The sequence below is a fragment of the Ambystoma mexicanum genome, chromosome 10, assembly GCF_040938575.1.
Source record: "Ambystoma mexicanum isolate Mex_15411 chromosome 10, UKY_AmexF1_1, whole genome shotgun sequence".
NCBI classification, from domain to species: domain Eukaryota; kingdom Metazoa; phylum Chordata; class Amphibia; order Caudata; family Ambystomatidae; genus Ambystoma; species Ambystoma mexicanum.
In genome coordinates, this window is record NC_090932.1 from 1,172,232,242 (window position 1) to 1,172,251,301 (window position 19,060).

The 19,060-nt window shown below is 44.1% G+C and overlaps 1 protein-coding gene across 2 annotated transcripts in view; it reads left to right on the plus strand.

The window, feature by feature from the left end:
* LRRC74B (leucine rich repeat containing 74B) overlaps positions 1-19,060 on the plus strand; it is a 494,937-nt gene that overhangs the window by 154,431 nt on the left and 321,446 nt on the right. The window lies entirely within an intron of this gene.

Genomic DNA, 19,060 nt, shown 5'->3' on the forward strand with positions numbered 1-19,060 from the left:
TTCCACAGAGATAATTTGTAGAGTTACCAAGCACATATATGAGACATTTCTTTTAAAATTTTAGGTTTAATATACTGCCAGTTTAGTCTAGAATAACAACGTGATATGGGGATGCCCCCGAAGTAAGACTTTGTAGAAGATGTGTGAATTATTTGGAAACTGAGCATCATATTTTCTTTAAAAGGTTTGACACTATTAGAATTAAGGACACATTGGTCACGGAATGTATTGATGTTTGATTTACATATACACAATAAAGAGATAATGGCTATTTTATACAATGGAACAACGAATACCAGTTGCATACATTTAAATCATTATTTTCGTAACTTTAAAAAAAATGTATTATTAAGGCATATAGTTTCGTAAATCAAACCTTTGCCAAATACATAACCAGCCATGTTGACTGTATACAAAATGAACTATTGACAACACAACCAAAACACATTTACAACACAGTTATTCATTCATCAGAAAAAGAAAGAAAGAAGAAAAAGAATGTGTCCTTCTCACCCGGCGTGGTCAGGTTGGGTTATAACTGATTGTCCTCATAAAAGCCTCCCCATTGCCACCGCCCAGTTTTCTCTTGTGTCATCCGTCTTTTAGACGTTTATTCCTTCGATACTTTCTAGAGCAGTTTTTAGGAAAGCGAGTAAAGCCAATGTCAGTAATAATCTTGCCCCTGTATTTATCATTCTCCACCATTCGTCTGCGTCCATTGTAGTATTTTTCAAGAAGAATTTTCCCAGTAGGTGGGTACGATGGTCTTTCATGGTCAAAGTGTGACAAATTAGAGTAAGATGGTAGAGTGTTTCCTTTTCTCCTCTGCACAATCTACGCTCGAGGTTGCTCTCCTGCTGGGACTTCCTGACCTCTGTAACTACCCTAATGGGGAGTAGATTCAGCCGGAAGCGCGTTAACTGTTGTCGAAGGTAAGCACAAGGGAATTTGACCAAGTAAGTTGATAGGCTACCCCTTGCCCTTGCTTCCCGGAAAGGACTTCCATACACTTTGCAATTCTCCTTCGCTTCCGGTGACATGATCCAGTCTGTGTCCATCAGTTTATTTTAACCATGGTGTGATTATTCAACAAAACCTCAACAGTAGCGTTAATGCTCTCCAAGTGGGTGACACAGGCCCCACACCATTGTTTTAGTAGAGGCTCGCTCAGTTCGTCAAAGGCCTTTTTTAGGACTGCGAGAACTCCTTTACCTTCCGCACTCCGACACTTTCCAAAGAAGGTTAAGGACTTCCACACCACAACCACCTTTAATGAGTTCAAACCAACCAAACTCTTATTGCTTGAACTGGCATTGCATTAGGCAGGCTAAGAACTTGCCCCCAAAAGAGCCCTTCAAGGATAGGCCAAAGAGTGAGTGGTAAAGCCAGCATCGCTTCTGAGCCATACGTCATAACTGGCATTACTTTTTTCCCGTAGAATTCGATTACTGGCAATAATGTAAACTTTCAGTAACTCCTCATGATGATTTTTGCCTGCATCCCCATAGTCTTCATCTTACTTTGCAGTGATTTCTCATGGAACACATCCCCCTTGCTATTGCTTATGTCTACTCCCAAGTATTTCAAAGTTGAAACGTCCAAGATTTTTTGATCTTTCAGGAACCAGGTGTGGTGTTTTTGTTTCCTAACCGATCTTCCACCTAGGGTCAGGATCCTAGCCTTGTTTACGTTGATTTTTAAAGCAATAGCTTCAATGTAGTGGACAAGGTCATTTAGTTGACCTTGTATCTCGATCTGATCTATCAGGATAAGATAATCTGCATAGAGTAGTCGGTTCAGAGAGGCTACTGCTAAGGTTGGCGGGAAGCATCTTGTTTTTTCGAAGGCTGATTCAATATCGGATATGAACAAATTCAAGATTGCTGGGGCAAATCTACAACCGTGCTTTAGGCTATTCTCCGTTTCAATAGGCAATGATAGGTTCCCCCGTGTGTGCAATCTAACTGCAATAGTTGTTTTCGAGTGCAGTGTCTGTATTGGGTCTAGGATCTTCTTTGGGCATTCCCAAAGAGTCAGCTTTGACCATAGAATATCTCTGTCCACTAAGTCAAAAGCTTGCGCAAGGTCAGTCGAAGCATGGTATATTTGGTTTCCTGGTCGCTGCTACGCCATCATTTGTTTAATTTTTTTAATTGCAGTTTTTATTGAGTTTATCAGTGTACATCAAACATAGACAAAAAGTAGTGCAACATTTGAATCGATGAGCGATAACATCAGTAATAAGTATCAGGAGTTAACATAAATGTATTGCGTTATTACTTTGTGTGATGTTTTCCCCCTGACCTTCAGGTCCCCACACCTCGCCTCATCATTTTCCAACTCAGATTCGTTCATTTGTCACATTATCAAGTGGCATCATCCTACAGATCTCCACATCACACTGAGCTGGTACAATTTGTGTTTCATAACGGTCATATCGCAAGCGGTACTCAGAGTCAGATAAAGTTCTATTACATATTGACGGCTTTGAACACATTATATCAGGTAACATATTTGGTATGAAAGTCGGTTCACGCCATGTCGATGGAGGTACGATCCTCATGGATGGCTGCAGTTAGGCTGTCCATTCAGTATAGATTTCGGGCTACATTAATCCATTCATTTTTCGTTGGGAGAACATCCCTTTTCCAAAAGGTTGTAAGACATGCTCTTGCGGCCAAAAGTATACCATGCATCATCTTGGGCAGATTGAAGACTGTGTCATCTAGTTCTTCTAAACCAAACACAATTAGCAGTGGTAATTTCTCCCTCATCACCCCATCCAGCTCTTTAATCCAACTGAGGACTTCGTCCCAATACGTTTTTACAGCTATGCACCCCCACCACATGTGCCAGTAGTCGGCCCTCGTTCCGCATTTACGCCAACAGTAAGGGCTTACTCCCTGATACATCTTTGCGAGTCTGGCTGGATCGTATTGCCATCTATAAAGGAGTTTAATACTGTGTAGTTTGTACTGACACGCAATAGATGTTTGTGCGATTTTCCTACATATCTGGAACTACGTGTGCAGAGACAAGTCCCGTCCCACGTTGGCTTCCCATTTTGCTTTCAGTGTATAGGATGGGGATCTTTTCACTTCAACTAGGGCTGTGTATAATGCACTTATGAGACCACACTGGTACCTGTACTGGTGTCTAGGATCTTCTCAAACAGAGTAAGTTCTCTTTGTAATTTATCTTTCCAGATTTTCTGGTCATAACCCCTTTTAATTGTATATATGGGAAACTGGAAGTGGGCCTAGTCTGAGTGCCTCTTCAAGTTCTTGTATTGTTAGAAAGGTTTCAATCCTCCATAGTTGTCCTGCTCTTTCTAGTCCAGCCTCAAACTAGGTTTGTAACCTTTCTGGATTTGGGATGGAGTCTCGAATTCCTGGCACCCACAAGTGCCCCAAAGGTGAGGATCATGTTGTGATACCTTTCATCCCCTTCCCCTGTCTCCACACGTTCCATAGGGTTCCGAGTATGGGATGTTCTCATATTCTCTTGAGTAATTTCGATCCTAGTACCCACAGCCATTCCCCAACAGTTGAGGGGTGGAGATGATGATTGTCCAGGCGCAACCACTGTAGGTCTGTGGGTTGTCTAAAATGTGAAATTAAGATTCTCAATTGGGCAGCCCTGTAATACAGCTGTATGTCTGGGAGTCCGACCCCTCCACTATTTTTGCAGAGATGGAGCAGTGCACTGGGGACTTTGGGCTTTTTGTTTTGCCATAAGAAGTGTAGTAAGGAATTTTTAGTCGTCACAAAGTAGTTTTCGGTATTTGAATGGGGCGCATTTGAAATAAGTACAGTATTTTCAGTAAGATCACCATCTTAATGGCATTCAGCCGACCCATCCATGAAATCTAAGTTTATTCCATCTTTCAAGGTCCCTTTCTATCACCGTCATCAGGGGGAAAGTTTGCCTCATATAGATCATTAAGTTCTCTAGTGAGATTGATGCCCAGGTATCACAACGTGCCTAAGCTAATTTTCATACCAAGGGGTGCAAAACGTTCCACATTAGCATCCCCACTTCTATTTATTGGGAGAATGAGTGATTTTCCGGTATTTATTTTGAGCCCCTGTAGGAGTATGTTGTCTGCATAGAGTACCAATTTATAAGCCTGTTTTCCAACCGTAATTCCCTCCACCCTTCTATCTTGTCTCAATTTCTGAGCGAGTGGTTCGAGTGAGAGGACAAAGAGTATGGCAGATAGTGGGTAACTTTGCCTGGTCCCTCCTTTTAATTCGAACCACCTTAAGTAGCCTCCATTAACCGCTATGCAAGTTCTTGGAGAGGAGTATATCGCCTTAATGCCTCGGAGGAGCTTTGGTCCCAAGCCTATTTTTATGAGAACCCTATCTAGGAAGTCCCTGACCACCCTGTCAAACGCCTTCTCGGCGTCTATTGAGAGAAGCGTAGGGTCTCCTACCATCTTCTGCGCTTGATTTATTGGATGGAGTGTCTTTCTCATCGTGTCTGCCCCTTGTCGTCCCATTACAAAACCTACTGGGTCAGGGTGTAGCAGTTTCGGTAGGTGTTATTCCAATCTGGCCGCGATGACTCTGGTGTATGTCTTTGCATCAATGTTAAGGAGTAATAGTGGGCGATATGAGCCACAGTTCTTGGGGTCCCTTCCTTCTTTTGGTATTACTGTAAGGAGGGCCTGGGCAAACGATGAGGGTGCTTTGCCCATCTCCAAGATGTCGTTAAAGAGAGTCACTAGAATGGGGGTAAGGATTGAAGAAAATGTTTTAAAGAATCCTGGGGTGTAGCCGTCGTCTCCACGGACCTTCCCTATTTTAAGACGTTTAATGGCATTCTGTATCTCATCCCCTGTGCTTCAAGAGCTTTGGCTTCCACTTTGGATAATGAGGGGAGGCATGATTCTGTGAGGTATGTGTTGATGTTCCCTGTGGGAGCTGACCCGTCACTAGTGTATAAGCCTTCAGAGAAGGTGGCAAATGCCTCTTGAATCCCCTCTGCTGTGGTCTCTGTTGTATTTGTTTGGTTGGGGTCTGGTCTTTCTATTCTACTGACCCACCTCTCTGATCTCTGTTTGCGCAGCCGTGCCGCTAGGATGGCATCAGCCATATCCCCCTTTTTGTAGAATATTTGTTTTAAAAATTGCAAGCTCTGGACTATCTTTCCTTCCTCAAGTGCCCTCAGTTCTTCCCTAAGATCTTTGGCCTCTGAAAGATGTTTTAACCAGGGGAAGACTGCACAAGATTCTCAGCTGCGCCTATCCTCGCACTGAGTCCTTTTTCTATGAGTGAGATTTCTCTTTTCTTCTGGGCCCCTTCTCTAATAACGATACCTCTCCATGTGGCCTTGGCTGCTTCCCACACCAACCCCTTTTTTACTTCCCCTGTGTCATTGGTGATGAAGAATTGTTTAATCTCGGTTTCTATTTCCTCCCTAAAGATTGGGTCCTTCCATAGGGATTCATTACATCTCCATTTCGTATTTCGGGGCGATAGACCTTCCCAATGTAAATCTGCTGACACCATATCGTGGTCTAACCATGCGATTAGATGGATGTCGGAGTTACCTAGTATCTCTAGCAGGCCTTTCGATATAAATCTGTAATCAATTCTTGTGAGGGTGCTGTGTGGGGTGGAGTAGAAAGTAAAGCCTCTATCCTGTGGTTGATGGTACCCCCAGATATTTCTGAGGCCTTATAATTCTAAGGCCGTGTTAATCTCTGCTATCGCTTGCTTTCGAGGTTCACGCTGCACATCATTCCGGGTTTGTCTGTCTAGGGTCATGTCCATCCAGGTGTTCAAGTCGCCCCCAAGACTGTGTGTCATGCCAATAATTTTTTCTGTGGTTCTATGGAGGAATATTTTCTGGCCTTGATTGGATGTGTAAATGTTTTTGAGGGTAATTTTCATGTTCTTTATGGATCCCGCGATCAGTAGTGCCCTTCCCTCTGTGTCTGCCCAAGTTTTCGTGACCTCCATGTGTAACCCCTTGCGAATCAGGATGCCCACCCCCGCCTTTTTGAGGATATCCAAGCCCCAATATGTTCCACCTAGAGGCCGCAGGGAATCTTTTTCCCATTGCCTTTTTGGTATCAGGTTTCTTGGAGAACTAGAATGTCAATATCAGACCTTCGGAACTCTCTGGCAACTACGGATCTTTTGGTGGGTGAGTTTAAACCTTTGATATTTAGTGTGCATATGCAAAGTGCGTCCTTTTTGTGAGCTCCTGTTATTGCCGCCATATGTAATAAATGCAAAAGGTGCTGTGCTCATTGGGTGTATCATACTTGCCTGAATTGTTGACTTTTACTCGAACCTTTTCGGTCTGTGGAGAGATCATTAACTTCCTCCCTTCACTTACCCTTCCCTGTCCCTGCCCTACCCTCCTCCCTCCCTCCCAAACCCCCATACCCTTGAGGCGCCCGTTCTCTCTCAGTTATGGCCACTAGTCCAGTCCGAGCCACCGGTGAGGTCTTTAAACTTGACCCCTTCCCTTAACACCAAATTATCGGGTGGCTCCTTGTACCCTAGCTTGTCATTTGCAAAGTAACCAAAACATTGTAAACGTAAAATACTTTGATCAACGTATACAACATTAAGTATCCTCTTCTGTTAGGGCTCATACAATATGCAACTCAATACTCTATCCACCCTAATGACGTATAGGGTGATACTTCACTCATCACTGATGACCATTTAGCTGGTTGGTCTGGGTGAGTGTTCGCGCATGTTATCAGCACGTTGAAAAGCTGATGTATCCTCATAGCACACTGGGCAGGGGTGTATTAAGTTTGAAGAATTTCCTTGATCCTGGTATTCTCCTTCTCCTGGATCTTTTGGTCTGCCATCCAGTGTTCTTTTCGGTTTGTGATTGGCTGACTGAAGTGCTCTCTTCTCCTCTGACTAATTCCCTTATGGCTTTGTTAATTTCTAGTTCTGTAATGAGTTTATGCCTTTGTCCGTCCAGCTCAAATGTGATAGAGAATGGGTAACCCCATCTGTATCGTGTCCCTTTCTCTTTGAGCCATTTGGTCACCGGCGAGCATAGCCGTCTCTTTGCAAGGGTTAGGGATGAAAGGTCCTGGAATATGGTGATTGTGCCCTTCATTTTATCTTCCCCTAAGATTTTGAGCCTGTAAGGGTAATTATGAAAGCGAACTAGGACAGATCTCGGGCCTCCAGCAGGTCCACCGGCTCTATGGAGCCTTTTGATATTTGTGGCGTCAATGGATTCATCGTCGAAGAGTTGCTTTTGGATCTGATGGATAGTGCTCTTTAATTCCCTTTGAGTCTCTCCTTCTCTTTCTGGGATTCCGAAGATGCAGAGGTTGTTTCTCCTTTCTTGGTTCTCAAAGTCGTCCATCTTCAAGATCATGTCCGCCTCTTGGTGCTCTATTTCGCTCAATTGGACGTCTATTTGTGTTTCGATACTGTCAAGGGAGGTCTGTCCTCCATTTTGTCCATCCTGCTGTTAATCTTGTCCACTTTGCTTCCGATATAAGCACACATTCCCCTTATTTCTTCTAATAGTGCGGCAACATCTCCCTTAGTGGCCATAGAATTCTGCATTTCGGCAGCCATTGTCGCTGTTGCGTTTGAGGGGTCGTTTTTGTGTCCACCAGGGAATGCAAATCTGGCTAGTTTATCTCTACACTCCATGCGCTGGTACGCTTATCTCTACTGGCCTCGTGTTGGTGTAGCAGCTGGGTGTCCTCTGCTGTATTTCGAGCTTGATAGTCAGCAGGGCGAAGCCGGGAGTCACCTGGGGTGTCTTAATGTTGTTACGTCGGAGAGTATTTTCAGGGTTTGATTCAGAGTGCTAGACGCGTCAGAGAGTCACTTGTGGCTGGTTTGTATGTTGGGCCTCAGGCTTCAGGCTTCAGGTTACAGTGTTGATGGTTTGATGGCGCCCATGTGTGAGTCTAGGTCCGGTCGACTTGAGTATCTCAAGTGCGTGTTAGAGAAGCAGGCGGGCGCACTCCCTTATTCGGGGGCCACAAACACTATCAGTCCCTCTAGGTCATTCCAGGGTGTAGACCAGCGTCTCAGTTGAATCTGCGTGTTTCTTCTCCAATTTTGTTTGGGGTCAAGGTTGGTCGTGGCCCTCATGGGATTGCACGCCACAAAGTACAAAATTATAGGCCTGTTTGTGTGTCTTGTTGACATACTTTGTCAGAAGCCAGGGCAAGGAGCGCTGCTGGGTGGCATGTGCCAGCTCCGCCACAATATTTGACCAGGTGTTGTAAACTCTCATTCTCTTGCACCCTTTCATTCGTCAGTGGGTCAAAGATGAGTCCTTGATCATGTGACTAGCCGTGCCCACAGTAGGAGAATTGTCTGCTTCCGTGAGGTGGGTCTTTGTTGGAGACGGGACCAGGTCTCTTGGCAGGCGATTGTATATAATTACTGCATCTCGTCGTTTTGTGGTGTATTTAGCTTCCGATTCCGCGTATAAGTGGCTAAAGTGTGTTACACATGGAGGTGGGGAGGTGGTGTGCCTTGCCACTGTCCTGGTGCGACGTATCTTGCAATGTGCAGCAATTAAAAGTGGTGTGGGGCGTCTGAGGCGCTATCGTTGAGCCTTATGTCGCGTGGAGGAATGGGGAAACCAGGGGGCCCACGCATCTTGAGGCCATGTATATGTAGTATGGGCACTGTGGTGACGGGGCACCAGGTTGCATTGGGGCCCCAGGTCTCACTACTGCAACAAGGCAATTCAGGCAACTGTTGGATGCGCTCAGTGACGCCGATCAGCACCGTGGGGTGGTACAGTATCACGCCATAGGACAAGGGGCCTCATTACACGGAAGGCGGTAAGGGTTAACGGTCACCGGTAAGGGTACCGGTGACCGTTAACCCTTACCGCATTACTACGAGGGCCCTTTGTGGGACCCGACCTTAACGCCTGGTGTAGACCAGCCGTTAAAGTTGGGACCCGCAAAGGGACCTTGGTGCTAATTACGGTACCGCAAGTTGCGGTACCGTAATTACCGCCTTCCCCATTCCCATTATGCCCTATGGGGCAAAAATGGGAATGGGGAAGGGCCATGGAGAAAGGGGGAATTACCGCCCCGCCAACCTTGGAATGGGGTGGTAATTGCCCTTTTCTCCATGGTGGTATCGGTATGGTACCGGTGGCAACCATGGTGCTAATAGCACCATGGTTTACCGCCTTCCGTGTAATGAGGCCCAAGGTATCAGGATGCGGGCCACTCTCTTCACTAGCTGCTCTTCAGTGCCCGACCTTGGCACACACTCGCTCCAGCGATAGTCGTTGGGCCTTGCCGCGCAATGCAGGATGAGTCGTAATTGGATCCCTGAAAGTGTCTTGGCAGATGGGGGCGAGTGCACCTTTCCCCCGGGGCACTCTGTCGGCGCACGTCGAGCTGTCTGGCCGGTCCAACATACAAATCCCGTACCGTGTCCGTAGATAGGTACCAGGAAATAGCAGTTATTGCTCTCGGGAGCCACAGGCTGGATCAAATCGGAGAAGCGGGACAGTGCGGTAAGAGGGGGGAGAAGGAGCAGGACTGAGGAGTGGCAGAGGCCCAAAGTGCGTATTGTCTGGGGTCACTGTGAGTGCACTCAGCGCTTTCGCAGATAGTCCCAGTGTGAAGCAGGCCAGAGTTTGTTGTATCTCGCTCATTGCAACATATGGCTATATGGGGACTGACTCTAGTATTTGCAGCGTTTTTATGAGGTGTTAGATCTGGGTCACGCGCGCGGACATGAATCACTTCAGTTGGGCTGGCCGCTGCAACGTGGCCTCGCTGCGGGCTGGGGAATCGTACCTGTTGGGTCGTCTCACAGCCGCCAGCCTGGTCAGACCATCCGCAGGGTGCAACTTGTTGTGGCAATGGATCACTAGCTTCCGTCTAGGATCCCCTGCATGGGTACACAGTGGAACCAGTTGCCTGATGTGTTCCAGCAATGCGGCTGCAGGGCTTGTCACGCGCACTTTTCACTGTTGGGCGGGAACCACCGTTCCAGACGACGTTTCTCTGGGACAGGGAGACCTATTTCGGTCTGATTCTTTCCCAGTATGTTCTCTCATATGACCTTGGTCCAGACAGCGTTGTGGTGGTCTCAGAATGTGGGCAAATGGGTGCACAATTGCAGATTCAGGGGTCAGGGGCACGGAGAGGTTCTAACTTGCGTCTCTCATCTGTGCGCCCCGTGGTGGACCACAGACAGACTGTTTTCGCCCTCGTTTTTAACAAATTAATCAAAAACAAATTGAGGGAAGTGCCTATACCTTTTACAAACCCTGCTTGCCAGTTATCACAGTGATTTGTAGAGCTGCTCCAATGTGTCAGGTTTTTTAGGATCATTGCTGCAAATAATTTTCTAATTACATCTAATAAGGTGATAGACCTGTGGTTTGCCGTGTCAGGCCTATCGCCCTTTTTAAAAATAGGAACAATTATTGAATTAATCCATGAATTAGGTATCTTCTTTTCTGTTCTGATGTGATGAAAAAGTTCCTCTATAAAGGAAGCCCACTCCTCGGGATCATCCTTTAACATTTTATTGGTGATACCGTCTGGTCCAGACGCTCTTGAAGTTGTTATCAAGTTCCGGATCTCGTATCTGTCAATATCGAAGCACCATCTGTCAATGGGATTTGGAGTGTATTGCTGAACCACTTTCCCAGGTTTTGCGTACAGCGTCTTGAAGTGCTTAACCCAAACGTCCATTACACAGGGCTGATGATTGCAAGTTGTTAAGATTATTAAAGATTCTCCATATCTCGCTGGTGTTTTTAGCGGCAATCATTATCAGCATTTTCTCTGAGTCGTTTTGAATCATGAGATGTTGATGAGCTTCAACCAGTTTTTATAAGACTGTTTCAGTTTTTTGACCATTACTAAGGATTCGGGCGATCCTATTTTCGCCAACATCTTCGCTTGTCTTCGGAGATCTTGTTTCCTATTTGCAACTTCCTGGTCGAAACAGTGGCGTCTAACAAATGAATAAGAAAAATGGTGGTCTCCTGGTTATCTCGCTTGGAAGTTAGTGAAGTAATTACTGTGACACTTTATTCCATACGAATTGGTTCGTTTTTATTAGTGCTTCTCTGTAGTCCTCGGCAGCAGCGCACCGCCGCCGAGGACTACAGAGAAGCACTCAGGGCCCAACAGGAGCCTGGACTGCCGTAGGGACAGTCCACATTCCAACAGAACCCCACAGAGGGCACACACCAGAATTAAATGCCTTGAGAAAGACCGTACGGGTCGAAAAACGTGTCGGCTGACCTAACTTGCTTATCTAGGTTGAAACAGTGTTTCTCAAAAACAACTATGAGTATGTAAAACTCAATGCAAGTACAACCACCACTAATAAAAACGAACCAATTCGTATGGAATAAAGTGTCACAGTAATTACTTCACTAACTTCCAAGCGAGATAACCAGGAGACCACCATTTTTCTTATCCAACCAAACAGGGGCTTGGGCTAAACCCCTACAATTACTCCTGTGATCTTACTCATGATCAATATAACTGGAGCTCAGCACTGGCAGGTTCCAACCCTAGAGCCTAAAACTACCTTGTCTAACAAATGAAGGCTTCATGCCACGAGATGTTTTTCCCGCAAACATAGTAAGGACTACAGTGTAATCTTTTAGGTTCCTTGCATCTGTCTGCACACAAGCTCGGTTGTCCTGCATTTCTGATGTTTTCTGAAGTAAGTCTCAACCTAGAAAGACCTGTGTGTATTTCGAATTGCTGACTCATTTCAGTTAATTCGTACGTAGGCCAATGGTCTGATGTAACCCTTATGATATTATGGTCGCTGTTGTTAGTTCTCAACACCTTCAAAGAATTGAGCCTCTCCTAGATGAAGTCCGAGGCGAAGAAGTAATCCAAGATCTTTTTTTTTAATTTTTATTTTTTTATTGGCTATTCATGGTTATACAAAGAAAAATCTTTAAGCCATTTTATCCGACATCTAAAATCCAAAATAAAAAACACGTGAGCACTTGGTGAAATTCTAATGTACAGTTTAGTTCATTTGGTTTACTATCAATCCTGTTCTCCAGATACAGACTTTGGTACTTCCAATCTCCTGAACATGGCGACAACCAATTTGACGGGGGCCAAGGAAATTGGGACTCGCTCACCCGCCAATTAGATTTTCCACTATGCTTCCTTAGGTCTATGACCATACTTCTTGACCACTTCCAACATGAGTTTCAGCCTTAGGTCTTTTGTTGCCGAACATGGCATTACAAGATGGATACACTAAGGAGAGATACTAGGAAGTGGTCCAGAATAGACTTAGGAATCTGGGCTAAGGTTAATATTATTAAAATGTCACTTCTGCCTAAAGTTTTATATGTTATGCAGTCAATCCCTCTGAGTTTTTCAAAGAAATTACTTAAGAACATCGATCGGGTATTCCAGGATTTTCTTTGGGGTGAAAAAAAGGCTCCTAGGATTCCGAGGTATATTTTGCAGAGGGACGCTAAGGAAGGGGGATTTGGATATCCTAATTTGGGGAAATATTATAGGGGTTTTGTTTTGAAGAAGGCTGCCCAATATGTGAAATTAGAGACTGTGGAGGAGCCAATTTGGTTGACTATAGAGAGAAATGCTTTAATGCCCTTCAAGTTGGATAATGTTTTTTCGATGGGGACGTTACCTAGGGGTTCTAATAAGTTGCCAACTATTAAAGTATCTAAAGACTCAATGACATGGTGGGTGCTTAACTTTAAGAGTAATGTATTTCTGAATCATGTTTCTTCAATTTGGTATAACCCAACATTGCAAATAAGTAATAGAGTATTGTTTTGGCGAAGTTGGATTTCTAAGGGTTTGTTGACTTTGGGAGATTTGTTGCGAGATGGGGTCATGAAGTCTTTTGAGGAACTTCAATGTGAGTATCATCTGAGTAGTCGGGAAAAGAATAGATATAGGGGTCTTGAGCGGCTTCTGACACAAGTATTTGATATGATGAATTCAGAACTGGAAAAAGAACCGGCGGGTTGTACTGTGTTCCACTTATTGCCAAATAATGTGTCCACATATCTGAGACTCATGAGTGAGGATGATCCAGTATTGTGGGCTTGGGATAAATTGGACCAGAAGTGAGAGTTGGATTTAGGATTTAAAATCAGTGATGGAATCTGGAAGTATGTATGGCAAGTTGGTTATAGTAGTAAGATGGATCTCAAGCTGCGTCTTATACATCAGAAAATTTTGGGAAGGTTGTACTGGACTCCAGTGAGAATGCATGATTTGGGATTACTTGCAGACGAAATTTGTTGGGGATGTAGATGTGAGAAGGGATCATTGATTCACATGTTATGGAATTGTTCGAGAGTGTCAACTTTTTGGATGGAAGTATTAGATAGATTGGATATCACTTTGTCGATTTCCTTTACAAGGAAACCCTTTCAGGTTCTGTTATTGGCAAAAAGAGGTTGTTGTTTGAAAGCTCGGCGGTATGGGTGTTGAATAGATAAGATATTGGTAGTGGTATTGGAACAAATTATGAAAGTGTGGAAATCTAGGAAGAAACCGACTGTTGAGGATTGGATTAATGATGTGATTGTGTTATCGGAATTTGAGTTAGTTCAATCCAAAAAAATAGGTAAAAAAAAGGATTATTGGTTTTTGTGGAAGTCTTTCACTGAATTGTATGGTAATGTGACACAGGATGGGGGAAATGAGATATGAGAAGTTTTTTTTTTTTGTCCTTTTTGTCTAAATGTTTTAGGGTTTTTTTTTTTAAATTGTTATTTTTTATTAGATATTTCAATATCATTTGGTTCTTGTTTTTTACCCATTTCTAGGTATTCTGTTATGAGACATGTTTACTGACATGGGCTTATGGGAAGGTTTAAAACTGGTTTTGTTGTACTTCTTATGTTATTATCCTTCATTGTTTGGATTTGTTTGAAATTATAAATAAAGTTATAAAAAAAAAAGAATTTCGATTGTTGCTTCTTCTTGGCACAATCGACAGATCAGGGATCCCCCACCAAGTTTTCGTGGTCTCAGAATTTGCCTAGTCGGGAACAGGTTAAGGCAGATTCTTTGCTTCTTCATCCCTCTTCCAAGTCATTGGGCCTCATTACACGGAAGGCGGTAAGGGTTAACGCTTACCGGTAATGGTACCGGTGACCTTTAACCCTTACCGCTTTACTACAAGGTCCCTTTGCGGGTTGGTACTTTAACGCCTGCTTTTTAGCAGGCGTTAAAAACCAACCCGCAAAGGGATCAGGGTGCTAATTACGGTACCGCAATTTGCGGTACCGTAATTAGCACCTTCCCCATTCCCATTATGCCCTATGGGGCAAAAATGGGAATGGGGAAGGGCAATGGGGGAAGGGGGAATTACCACCCCGCCAACCTTGGAATAGGGCGGTAATTCCCCTTTCCTCCAAGGCGGTGCCGGTATTTTACCGGCATGGACCAAGGTGCTAATAGCACCTTGGTCCACCGCCTACCGTGTAATGAGGCCCATTGTTGCGGGAATATCTCCTAGAAGGTGCCCATTCACTATACTTATGTTGCGATCTGCTAGTTCTTTTCTCCATCTCAAGCCTCTTACTATAGCCACAGAGGCGTTCAATGGGAGATCAGTGATGAGCTCTCCTGAGGAGTGGAAGCATTGTATGTTTAAGTCACCACAAACTATAAATGCCAAGTTAGGATGTTTGCCCAAAGAGTCATCAATAGGTTGCAGGACTTGGCTTTCAAATGATATCGCCAACATCGAACCAAAGATCCAATAAAGGTTCAAAGCCATGACGGTTCCACAGGTCTTTCCTTTTGAGTCGGTCAGCTGCAGTAACAGAGCCTGTATTAGTGGCGTTGGTTGCAAGACCTCCAGGACTTTCAAGCCTCCTATGTTAAGAGACCGGCCATAGGCCTGCCCTTAGGGCCCTTAATTGCAGGATTCAGATATGATGTAAAGCCTTCCAAAATAGGCAGTTCTCGTAACCAGGTCTCCCTCATAGATACCATGTCAAATTGGGCAAAGTCCATGTCTACCGGCCCAAGTAGGTGCTGGAACCCCCCAGTGTTCCAGCATCCTAAAGTAAGTGCCGGTTGTTTTCTGGGCAAGGAGATCTTTCGACGTTATGATCTCAATGATTCCGGGGTCAAAACTCCTGGCAGCCAACCCCAGTCGTCTCCTTGTATGTCTCTTGTTTTTGACACTGGTTTGTTCCATTTATTTTGAACAGACTTATATCCAGCCACTGTAATATTCAACACAGGTTGCTTTCATTCAGGTTGCTTATTGTCTTTTTCTCCTTGCTAATACAATTGTTCTCGCAGAAGATTTCAAGGGGTACTTCTTAGTTATTGGGGTCACGTTTTTCCTTGTAAACTTACTTTTTGGTCTCATAGGGGAGCCCTGCTCCGGATAATTGCATTGTACTTGCTTAGCGAGAAGCCCATTGACAGCATTCTGGGCGCGTCCTGCAAGAGGAGGTTTTTAACTTTAACGGATGATAGGTATAGAACCACCTTGTCCAAACAATCCTCTTCCAGAAACTCGACCAGGTGTAACTCAGCCGTGGCAAGTCCTTTTAAGGTTGCAATAGAGTGAAGGAGTCTCAGGACATTAGCCCTACTCAAGGTGAGGTTGTCGCTAATTCTTAACACTCTCTGTAGGAGGAGCCTGAAAATGTCATTTCTTTCCCTCGGATCCTTATTTGTAGAATTGGCGTTCTGTTTTCTTTTTTCCAAAACTAGTTCTCTTGGCAGTCTTATTAAGTAGTTGTTTATGCACCAAGGCCTTCATCATCTCCTCCAAGGTAACAAAATAACCATCAGAGTCATAAGATTTTTGTTTGTTTGTTCTCCCCAAATAATGAGAAAAAGCAGTTGCAGATTTTTTTGTTGTAGATTTAAAGCCTCCCGCACATCCCTTTTGCAAAGAAGTGTGGCTTGCAGCCTTTGTGTTAGATCTTTCCTCAATCTTTGGTTGATATTCCACTTCCTCTTCGCTGCTCGATGTGCCACCCTCATAGTAGCCCTCTGGCTTGATACCGTCCCCAATAACACAAGAGCTTCCTGCTGAGGTCGATCTGTCAGTTTAGCGCCCATCTGCTTCTCCCTGGTACTCTACTCATGAGTATGAGTATGTAGATAAATTAATTAACTATCCGTAATCAGAGTCTTCTATGTGGGTGATCAATGGATCTTGTTCCTTAGATGCCAGTTGCGAAGGTAGAGTTGGCAGCAGTGTGTTTGCCTCGGCATGACAATCCTTTAGATCAAAGAATCCTTGCGTGCCCACAGTGTTGTGAATCAGGGGTATCCAGCTTTTTACAGGGACTTTTCTTCAAAACGTTTGATGGAATCTTGGATATGGATGTCTATGGTTCAGTGATTTTGACTCCTGGTTTTTCTTTCTGTCCAATTTTAGTTGTAATATCTTCCTTTTTGTATGTGGCGACAGAAACAAGGCAGGGTCCCTGCACCTCCCCCCTGTCAGTTTTGAAAACTGTTTTCTGACAGGGTTTTTGGTGATTAATAGCTCCTTTTGTGGGCAACATGCTAGAGCCCTCACTGCTCCTTCCATCAGGTCTATTGGCTGTTCGCCCGATGGCTCCAAGGCCCCGCTCTTCTCCTCAATTAATATTACTTGGTTGTTGGTTTCCATCGGCGTCGTCTGGGACGGTTTGAGATATTTTCCGTGAATCACCTGCCTCGGCTTCTGGACCAGATCATCATTTGTCAAATTTTCATAATTAACCAAACTAACAGTCGAAGGGGCATCCTCTCTGATGGTGGTCGTTTCTGTTGTACTCTGTGAGCGTTCTTTTCTACGTTTCAATCTATCCTCCATAATGGATTCAATTATTGAGTGTAAAATCTGGGTGATCTTTGCTGTGTTATTATCCAAGTTGGATTGCAGGGGATTACAAAGCCTTCCAAAAATATTAGCTCTGAATGAAGCATTGCTATCACTCTTGTCTGATCCTTTAGTGATCCTCTAGAATCGTTGAGAGATTCATAAAGCATAGTAAATGTATATCATTTTCGTAACGTTTTTTAGCTTTAATTATAGTGAGTAATTAAAGGTTTTGGGATTGTGATAACTGTAAAAGAATAAAATACCTTTTTTGTTATTTATTTATTGAATCTAATAACATTTTAATAAACTGCACTAAATTAGACTCAGTCCATCTGTTCAGCACACATTCCCTCCAGACTCAACCAGCAGGTGATCCTAAAGGTCTTTGATGATTGTGCCCATGTCTACAGAAGAGATCCTTATAAAATTACACAATCAGGGTGAGAGAACATACACACTTTCATATTTATACCCCTACGGAATAAAGAGAAATCTATAGATTTGTCAAGGGTCTGAAGGGTTTTCGACCCCTAGTTTTTTAATACACATTTGCTTATCATGGTAGAAAGAAAACATCCAGGGACACTTGTCAATTCAGAGTACATAATACACATGAGTACAATCCAGTCAAATTGACTGGATGTTAATAAACATAGAACATGTTTTTCCTTTTTGATCGACGGGATTCAATTTACAAATAACATGTGAGTACACTAACAAAGTTACAGTGAACAAATGTCAGTGTTAGTGATGAATACCGCAATGGAGAAAAAGTTTGTTGACACTATTGTGTTTCGGCCAAATAGATAGAGCTATTGGTGAAGCTTTCATTTGTTGGCCTTCATCAGGATGGTCGAGTTGGTAGTAAAGGAAAGTGTCCTGTAGGTCACGTATGCAAACCTTTGCTACAGTGAGATATACAGACGATTCAAAAGGAGGACTGTTTCTAAGGAAATGTCAGCATAAACGTGATGATAATAGGGATCGGCTTTGAAGTGGGGGTAAAATGGATAAGAGGGAGAGGTCTCCTTTACCACATATCATGGCGTTTCTGGCCAGACTTGAATGTGTGAATGATGGTGGTGTTTTTAATGATCTGGATAAGGAGTTTCAATTGTGGGGGGGCAAGGTCAGAGGAGGAGCGGAAGCGAATAGATGACAAAGGTTGATGAGCAATGGACAGGTTCAGCAGGATGCTAGAGCAAAGGGTGCAAGAAGCACAGTAGCAGGAGATAGAGCCTACCAGAAGCTGTTCACAAGGGGTGTAAGTCCATGAATACATTTGAAGTCTATAAGCAGAAATTAAAGTTTGGAAGATGAGGAAACAAATACAGGTGGATTATTGGGTAAATGAATTGCAGATCTAATTTTGATAAGGTCATGTTTTCGAGGCAAGTGTCAGGAGACAGTTCAGCAGGTTGACATGGAATAGATGGAGGCTCGCACCCCAACCAAGATGGCACCTCTTACACGCTGTGGTGACCTTACCAAGATGGCCCCTGTGATGTTCCCTGCATCAGCAAAGTGATGTCCTGCTGGTGCAGCTCTGGCCAACATAATTGTATGCGGGACGGGTGAGCAAGTGCATCATACCTCCTCTCCTTGTTGCACGAATGCTAGTTCTTGAATTCTGTACTCTGGAGACTGCCTCCTCCTTGTTCATTCTTCTGATCCTCTTCCAGCCTCCTGGACTTTCATCTCCTGCCTTTCCTTGCAAGTCAGTTGCTGTTCTTGGGGTACCACTTAGCAGCCTGCCTGCCCCTGATCTAATCCTTGCTGTTATCGTTACCTTACTCTTAGATCCTTTGCCCTTATCCTCTTCTGCTGCTGCTTCTCTGCAATATTTATGTTTGCTGCTGCTGTTTCACTGCTATATACCTGTTGGCTGCTGCTGCTCTTCTGCATCATCCTTACTACAAGGACATATTCATTAACAGCCAGAGGGTTATTCCCTTTTTGGGGGTTTCCCTCTAATTGGATCATTCCTTAGGGCAAGCTCCCTCTTGTCCCTGTTACCTCAGGGTTCAAGGTGGCTTCACGAAAGGATAGACCCCACCTTTTCCCTCATTGCAGGCAGACCCAGACCCAGGTAAGGCGTGCACCGCAGAGCAAGACAGGGCAGAGAAGTATTTGGATTTGGGGACATCCTTTAATGAGCTTTATAGATAGTTTGGAATGAATACTACTGTATATTCCTAGGGGTAAGGGGGTCATAGGATTGTGGATGTTTGTGGTTGTGTGTGTGTGTGTATGTG